This window comes from Echinops telfairi, unplaced genomic scaffold (genome assembly GCF_000313985.2).
Source record: "Echinops telfairi isolate 266 unplaced genomic scaffold, ASM31398v2 ScPeMD7_5592;HRSCAF=6446, whole genome shotgun sequence".
NCBI lineage: Eukaryota > Metazoa > Chordata > Mammalia > Afrosoricida > Tenrecidae > Echinops > Echinops telfairi.
In genome coordinates, this window is record NW_022109491.1 from 7750852 (window position 1) to 7760437 (window position 9586).

Genomic DNA, 9586 nt, shown 5'->3' on the forward strand with positions numbered 1-9586 from the left:
GTCATCTTTAGGAGCGCACTGGCGAGGGTGGCGCCAGACCAGGCAGTAGGTTTTTGCTCTGTTGTACATAGGGTCGCTGTGGGTTGGAACGGACAACCCAAGCAATCTTTATGAGCGTAGATCACCCAAGGGCTTTCCTCCCAAGGAGCCACTGGGTGGGTTTGAAACCAGCAGCCTTTGGGTGAGCAGCCTAGCACTTAACCACGACACCGCCATGACCTCTGACACACGGCTAGACCCAACTCCCACCCACCCTGTGCCTGGAATCGACTGTGCCTCATAGTACCCCTGTAGAAACTACCTCAATGAGCTTCCCAGGTGGTTATCTTTACAGGAGCAGCCTGCCACATCTTTCTCCCACGGGGAGGCTGGTGGATTTGAACCACTGACTTTTTAGCCCAGTGCTTAGCCATTGTTCCAGCAGGGCTCCTTACACCCTCCTATAGAAATCTGTTACTATCCATTCTGATGCATAGTGACCCCACAGGACAGAGTAGCACTGACCACACGTGCCCTTATTTACCTGGATAGAAGCCACTGTTTTGTCTCTTGCCTTCTTTCACTTCCTCATCTTGTTGGTCTTGGTGTAGCGGTTGCACACTGGGCTACTAACCGTGAGATCAGCAGTTTGAAGCTACCAGCCACTCTGTGGGAGAAAGATGAGGCTCTGGGTGCCCGTAGAGAGATACAGTCTTGAAAACGCACAGGGCAGCTCTACCCGGTGCTGCAGGGTCGCTCGCAGTCAGAGTGGGCTTTGTTGAGAGTTTGAGCTTGCCGCTGCACCCTCTTTTGTCCCTCAGTGTCGCATTCACCAGCCCCCAGGCAGCTCATATTTGACTTCATCATCCCTTCCTTGACGGGTCTTAGGTCAACTCCGGCACTTGGCTCTTAAACCTCCCGCCATCCTGACTTATCGATCATGAAGGCATCCCAGCCCCGTCCGACTCAAGTTTGTAGGTCCGATGCTAGTCCGTAAGTCCCTCTGCAGGCCAGTGACACAGAACAGGGAAGCAAGTGGGTACAAAGTTGCGTGGATCCAAGGTTGGTGGGATAGTGGCAGGGTGCTGACAGCTCCCAGGATTGGGGGATCCACCTGGGGCCCCCCCTTGAGGCAGGCAGAGTTCCACAGGCAGAGGGGGCAGAGAGCGAGCCCTCTGTCCGTCTTGCTCTGAAACACAAGCTTAGAGCATCCAGGAGGTGTCATCCAGCTGTGACTGGATTGACATGTTTGATTCCCTGCTGGCCAGGAAGGTCTAGTGCCCATAATCCCTAGTTTCCACAGAGGAGCTTCAAAAAGTTCATGGGAATATTCCACCATCTCTTCATTCCATTTTCTCGCAAACTTTCCCCTGCAGGCTGTGTGGGACCCCCAGAGGGGAGGCCTGAGGCGGGAGCAACTCCACAGGGTGAGCCCCTCATACTGCACCCTAAAACGAGCTGCATTACTTTGTGCGTGCTTTTCATTGACTGACGTCTCCCGCTATCCCGCCCTCCCGCCCTCCTTTCACCCAGTGTGCCAAGCTCCCTGAGCGCTGCCATGCTGAAAAGCCATTTACTTGTGTTTCCTTCCTGGCCCACGGCGTACGCCAGTCCTCGGGTGGAACATTTTTCAGTCATGAGGAAACCTGGGCCAGAGCCTGGCTCCTTTGAACCCAGGAAGACACGTAGGGCCTGGAGGGAAGGAGGGAGCGGCTTACAGCCACTACATGACTAATGCTGAGCCTGCCTGGTGCCCCAAGGTCAGAGATGGCTGTGCCTGGGCCGCCTATGGGGGCGGGGGGTGGTAGAGAGAGGGGTCGTGGCCCACTTGAGCTGCTGCCTCCTCAGGCCTCCTCTGGGGCGTCCTCGCAGCCTGCAGGAGAAACGAGGTGGGAGTTGGGCCCGTGGGACCAGCACACCTCCGCCCTCACGTGGGCGCGGAGCGATGGTGGAAGCATCGTGACCAGCAGGCAGGTCACAGTCACAGCTTCTGGCCTTCTTCCCCGCAGGTGGGGCCTCTGAGCCACAGGCCTCCCTTCCTTCACCCACCACTTTCTTATCCACCCACCCAGTGGGTCAGCCCGGAAGCGGCCGACACTGGGCAGCAAGGCCGCTAGGCTGTCCTCCGGAGCTGACACTGACGTGTGCCTGTCCAGTGGGCAGAGTGGTGGCACCCCCACCTCCGCCCCAAGTGTCCACGCTGTGGTCCCCAGAACCCCTGAATGCATTTCCTCACATGGCAGAGGGAGTCAAGGGTGCAGGCGAAAGCACGATGCTAATCAGCTGGCCTCAGGAGGCGCTTCCCCTGGGGGACTAGGTGGCTTCAGTGTAACCATCTCTCTCTCTCTCTCTCTCTCTCTCTCTCTCTGCCTTTGTGTCAATGTCAATGCACAGCGAACCCCCTCCCTACCTCCAACTCCGTGGGCTTCTGAGACTGTCACTGTTTATGGGAGTAGAAAGCCCAGTCTTTCTCCTGAGGAGCTGCTGGTGATTTTGAACTGCCGGCCATGTGGCTTGCAGCCCAATGCCTAACCACAAAGCCACAGTACCAGGGTCTCTAAAACTGATAGAGGGAGGCAGGAGCCAGAGAGAGAGCTGCAGATGCTCCTGGGCTGGCTCTGAAGATGGAGGAATGCCGCTGGAAGAGACAAGACCATGGCCTACCTCCCCCCCCACCAACCTCCCTGCCCGCACCTGGATTTTGTTTTACAGTGAACCCTCGTTTATCGCGGTTAATCGGTTCTAGACCCTACCGTGATAAATGAAATTCCATGAAGTAGGATTCCTTATTTGTAAATCAAATATTTTCGTAGTTAGAGCATAGAGGACATGAAAAAACACCCTTTAGTCACCATTACACTCGTATTACCCAATTTATTAAACGAAAAAGGGAAAATACAGTAAAACATTTTGGACGTTACAATGATCATTTATTATTTATTATATTATTTATGGCATCAAGCGTGTACAGTATGAGCCAATCAGTGGCAGTCATGACAGAGCATGCGATAGAGTGAAGCCGCGGAAGTCGAAGCGCGAAGTGGCGAGGGTTCACTGTACTTACATTCGTGCTTTTGTTCGGTTGTTACAGAGCAAATTTGTTTCCCACTGGAGAGTCTGGGCAGCAGGTGCTCTGGGACGTCGATGCGTTCCCACCTAGTGTCCCGCGTTCTTCCGTTCCACTTGGGCTCTTCCTTCCCATCCGGTCAAATGTCTTGTCTTCTCCCTTCCTGCCGCCTCATCTTCGCTCTGGGGGCAGCGGTGTCCTTTGGACCTTGTATCATTGACGGTTCTGAGGAACACGTTCCTCTAAGGCATCACCGTTTGTTTCCTGGGAGCCCTCTGGGCTCAGTGTTGGGCGGGAGCCTCACACTGACCTGCCCAGGTGGCTGGTTCAAGGGCACCAGAGGCTCCGAGGAAGAAAGATGAGGCTGTCTGCTCCTATAGGGAACCAATGGAGACCATGTCCAGGGTCACCGTGTGTCATGTTGGTGGCTTGAGTCTATCATTTGGTTGAAAGTGGTCTCTGGTCATCAGGTGTCTCAGGGTCATGGTCCAGGGGGCTCTTTGAGGTTCTGTCAGACCAGTAGGTCTGGTCTTTTTCCGCTAATTGGATTTTTTGCTCTACATTTCTCCGCACGCTGGCTGGAACCCTCTGCTGGGAGCCTGGTCAGAGAGGTAGGTAATGGAAGTCAGGCACCACCTAGCTCTGGTCCCCGGATCCATTGGCTGTGGCTCATGGGGGACGTTAAGCCCCTGGACTGCTGGATCCTGGAGTCTCCGGTTTTCTTCACTTTGCTCCAGATGGAAAGAGACCAGTAGCTCTATCTTCGGTGGCCACTCTCAAGCTTGTAAGACGCCGATGCTACTCACTGAAGTAGGCTGCAGAACACAGGTGTTGGTCCTTCACCTTGGAGTGTAGGAACTTCATCCAACGAAGGTCAACCCCTTGACTGGAGCTCACTTCTCCCGAACCACACCCGTTTCCATCAGTCCATTCTGACCCAGGGTGCCCTGTGCGGTCATTCCCATAGGGCCGAGGTTCTCAATCTGTGGGTCGCAATGCAACCCCTTGGGGGGTTGAATGACCCTTTAGGAACTGAGACACCCCTCCTCTATCCATCTCCAGACGGATCTGCCCACATGCAGATACGCCCACCTATGAGTCCCCGGTAAGAAGACCGTGATCCATGCGACACCATGCTTCAAGACATTTCATTGATTTGTCATGAGAAATAAATAGCTCACAATATAGAATGACTTATTGTTGTTGTGATGAATCATTATGCTTTCATGATGTTCAATTTGTAACCATGAAAATACATCCTACCTATCAGATATTTACATGACGATTCATAACAATAGCAAAATGACAGTGATGAAGGAGCAGTGAAAATAATGTGATGGTTGGGGGGGTCACCACCACAGGAGGAACTGTATGAAAGGGTCATGGCATGAGGAAGGTTGAGAACCACTGCCCTAGGGTATCCACATCTGCAAATCCTCACGGAAGCAGACCTGTTAGTGTGGAGCGCTTTAACCATGGCCCCAAAGGGCCCCTTTAACCTCTAGCCCAGCGAGACCCATTTTTTCAAGCCTTGTGAGACAGTACATAGGCGCTGTTTAAAGCCACCAAGTCTGTGGTGACGTGTGATAGGGACTACAGGAAAGAGACCCTCAAATAGACAAGTACAAGTCCTACACAGCATGTCAGGCGGCGGTGCATGTTGTGGAAGCCAGCATGCAGGTGAGGCGTTCTGGGAGGTGGCTTGGCTGTTTTTAACAGCGTGGACACCTCACGCACGGAGGAGGGGGTGTTTTAGCAGAGTCCTGAAGGGTCTTGGTGGGTGTGGACCGGGCAGTGAGAATAACCGGTGCAAAAGCTCGAGCTGGGAGCAGGCCGGATGTGTTCCAGTCAGTACAGCTGGGCCTGCGTGGACGAAGGGGCAGTAAAAAGGGTGGACTGGGGGGGGGGCAGTCAAACAAGCTCCTGTGAGGTGGGCCTGGCACATCATAATGCCTCAACAAACACCCCAAGGTCTCAGGACCCTGCGTGGTGGAGGGCCAGCCTCAGGGCAGGGCGTGCCCCTCCTGAAGCTGCAACCGAGCCCAGGTCCAGCCCTTTGCCAGCTCTGCCCAGGCCTGCGGAAGTGGTTGGCGAGCAATCCCTGCCTCATCTCAGGGACTGATACGGCCTGGCGCAGGCGGGTGCAGAGGCAGCAGCCCACCCTGGCACGGACATCTCGACCTCTCACTCACCCGGAGCAGCCGGAGGTGGGAGGAGAGGCTGCTCGGCCTTCTCCGATCACAGGCCAGCAGGCTGGCACAGGCCCAATGTCTGGGCAGTTGGGTCGTGGCCAGAAGAGCACAGTCACTGGTTTCCCCCCACTTCGTGACCTGGCGCTGGTGGCTCGTTCTCCCAGGGCCACCCATGGTTGGGCTCCATCAATCTTACAGCCTTCAGCCACATCCTGCCCATCAGCACCAAACCCAACCCATTGCTGTACAGTCCGTTCTGACTCACCGCAAGGCCACAGGACAGAGACGAACTGCCCTGTGGGGTTTCTGATGTTGTAAATTTGTACAGAAGCCGATAGACAACCTCATCGTTCTCCTGTAGGGCAATGAACTGCTGATCTTTCGGTTAATTGCTGCTTATTTGAACCCATCTTAGGTTGTGCTCAGAGGAACCCTGGGGGGGAGTGGTTACACATTGGGCCACTAACTTGCAAGGTCAGCAGTCCGAAACCACCAACCATCCCTAGGGAGACGGATAGGGCTTTCTATCCCCTAAAGCAGTGGTTCTCAACCTTTCTGATGCCGTGACCCTTTCATATAGTTCCTCGTGTTGTGGTGACCCCTCGAACCATAAAATTATTTTCGTTGCTACTTCATAATGTCATTTTGCTACTGTGATTAATCAGGCGACCCCGTGAAAGGGTCATTCAAACCCCAAAGGGGTTGAGACCCACAGGTTGAGAACCGCGGCCCCAAAGAGTTTGTCTTGGGAACACCCTGTCCTGTCAGGTCGCTATGTGTTGACATCAACTTGATGGCCATGAGTCTGGCTTGGTTTGGGGAGGGTGGGTTCAAAGGAGCCCGGTGGTAAAGCAGGCTATGTAGTTGTGTCAGTCTGGATAGACTAAAGAAACAAATTCACAGACACTCAAATGTGTATAGGAAAGGGCTTTATATGAAGAGTAATTGTACATTAAGAAAACATTTCAGCCCAGTCCAGATCAAGTCCATAAGTCCGGTGTTAGCCATCTGTCCAGTACCAGTCTGTAAATTCCTCTTCAGACTCAAGCAACACATGCAATGATGCCAAGTATGGGAAGATCACAGGCCAGTGGATGGAAAGTCTCGTGGATCCACTGGTGGTGGAAGCATCTCAGCGCTGGCGTGGGTCTCCACGTGGCTTCTCCAGCTCCAGGGCTCTGGCTGCCATCAGCATAGCTCCATGTGGCTTGTCAACAGGTATGTCTCACAGGGAGAGAGTGTGTATCTGGCCTTCAGTCAGCTATTTATCCCTGTAGGGCCTCCAAATGAGGTCATCAAGCTGCAACCTGATTGATGGGCTAAACTCCACCCCTTCACTCTTAAGAGTCTCAAGTTAACACCAGATTATGTAACTTCCATAGTAACGGAGCGTGTGTATGCGAGGGGGCTTCAAAAAGTTCATGGAAAAATGGAATGAAGAGTGAACGGAGATAGGTCAAAAAGTGTTGCTGCAAAGGCGCAGTCACATGTGCGCATGTTTATTCTCCACAAAAACGTGTTTAAAGATGGCTCTGCAGCCCGTGGTCGGCTGCAGACAAGTTCTCTCAGCAATACAGCTACTTGTCTTGGTCTCATTAGGGTCCCTTCACAAAAGAAAAGTGCCCGGGGTATGCGTGCGTGTGCGTGTGCGTGCACATGCACGCGGGGGGAGGGGGGGCATCATGAGAGCCAATATCCATTTTTAACAAAATTCAAGTGCACATCTTCCCAAATCACGGAAGCTTTGCAGTAAGTTTACAAGACTGTTGCCCCACGTAAAACAAATAGTTTACTGTTGCCCCACGTAAAACAAATAGTTTTCGGTGGACCGCATGCTTTAAGGACGGTGAGAAGATGCCAGAGATGAGCCAGGAAAGGGAAGACGGGCAACTTTGAGGAATGAAGTCCCTGGGCATGGCATTCAGGAGCGGATGGGAGGAGACTGTGGACTGGCCACCGGTGCAAGAGCGGTGGGCAGCTCAAGAGTCTTGATTTTCAGGGACCGCCTTGCCCTCAGCAAGCTTTCAGCTCAATGGGCACCAAGAATGTTGTGTGGACATCAGCGAGCTCCAAGAGTGGATCTTCCCATCCGTCTCTTAAGCAAGGTCAAAGCTAATGAAGACGAGCTTCGGGAATGAGTCAAAACAGGGGATGAAGCTTGGGTTTCCCAATAGGTTCCAGAGTGCAAAATCCCAGGAAAATAGGAGCTTCCAAGGGGATCTGCTGGGCCAGATAAAGTCAAGGCATCGATGTAATGGTGACTGCTCTTTGGCTATTCAATTCCCTCACCCCCCCTCCCTAGAAGGACACAGGATGGTCAGGAGACTTATTATAAAGCTATTTTTAAGCAAAGTGAAGAGTGCATTGATAAGAAAAAGGCCAGGAAAAATTTCCCCATCATGGCAATGCATCTGCTTATCATTTGTGTGAAGCAAGGGATGTCCTGGGAGAGTTTAGTTGGGAAACCTTAGTCCATCATCCTATAGCCCTGATCTTGTCCCTTCGGATTTCTCTTTGTTCCCAAGCAATGTTTAAAAGGAACACGATATAGATATGCAGACACACATGCATATTTAACAAAAGAGGGAAGGAATACTCATAATTATCATAGTCCTCGTTTCTGTAACCGATCCTGTGGTTGTAAATGGTATTGAGAACTACCTTCTCCTCCCACCTGTTGTGTGTTTTCTTTGTCCCGGCTGGTTATGGGTCTTTGTGTGGAGTGACCCACATCTTCCTCTCTGAAGGGTCTAGACCATTAGCAGCCATGTTGGAGTTTGGTTGCTATCATTTTCCATGGACTTTAATCACGGGCATGGCAGTAGGAAGAGACTCCCTAAGGAATCTCGTGCATTCCAGATGTTCTCTACCTCCATTATGGAATAGCAATAGCATCTCCCCTTGGTTCATAGCATCAATCTCACCAACCAATGTAGAAATGCCTCCATTGCCTGTTAATGCTCAAAGTGACATTCCCAACTTCCAGTTCAATGACATCAGTGTTGGGTCTCCAGGTGAGAGCATTCCTCCCTTCCGAAGGAAGATCTCTAGACTCACGGAGCATAGGGTCACTGGGCCAGGAGGCAAGGTGAGATACATATGTATAATTTTATTGGGAGCTCTTATAACAAGCTCTTATATCAATTGTATCAAGCACATTGTACATATGTTGCCATCATTTTCATAACATTTTCTTTCTTTTTGAGCCCTTGGTATCCTCTCCTCTTTTTTCCCTCCCTTCCCCTCCTTCCCACCCTTGTGAACCCTTGATAAATTAGAAATTATTATGTTTTCATATCTTACACTATCCACTTCACCCATGTTTCTGTTGTTTGTTTCTCTTGGTGGGGGGTGGTTAGATGTCAATCCTTGCAATCGGTTCCCCCTTTTCTTCTTTTCTTCTCCTTATCCCCCACTTTCCCCCTACCCTCATGGTATTGCTACTCCCATTACTCTTCCCGGGGGGTTTATCTGTCTTGGACTCTGTGTGTCGAGAGCTCTTATCTGTACCATGTACATGCTCTGGTCTAACCAGATTTGTAAGGTAGAACTGCGGTCAAGATAGTGGCGGGGGTGGGGGTGGGGGAGCATTAAAAATCTAGAGGAATGTTGTGAGTTTCACTTTGGCTGACTTGTCCCTTCCTTGTGTCCCTTCTGTGAGGGGATGTCCAATTGTCTACAGATGGGTTTGCATCGGTATGATTGTTTGGGGTCTTCTGATGTCTGATACCTGATCCTATCAACACCTCGTGATAACACAGGCTGGTGTGCATCTTCTGTGTGGGCTCTTTTGTTTCCCTGCTAGATGGCCACTTGTTTAGCTTCAAGCCTTTGAGATCCCAGGCACTATATCTTTTGATAGCTGGACACCATCAGCTTTTTTCACCACATTTGCTTATGCACCCACTTTGTCTTCAGTGATCATGTTGGGAAGGTGAGCATCAGAATGCCTGGTTATTAGAACAAAGTGTTTTTGCATTGAAGGAGGACTGGAGTAGAGACCCCAAACATTCATCTGCTATCTTGATACTTAACATATAAATATGTGTACATAGACCTATATTTCTATCATTGTATAATAATATATTTATATATACAAGCCTATACTTATACCTCTGTAAATGTCTTTTGCCTCCTAGTTCTTTCCGCTATTTCCTTTTACTTTCCTCCTGTCCCACTATCATGTTTGACCTTTGAGTTAGTTAATTGTGCCAGCCTGGCTGATAATCACATGTGGGGCTAATTGAAAGGCAGAGGGATAAATGGGTGGTGAGCCTCGCCTTTCTAGCTCTAGGGTCTCTTGCTTTATGATGGTCACACCAGGGTGCAGCTGCCTTAGCAGTTCCCT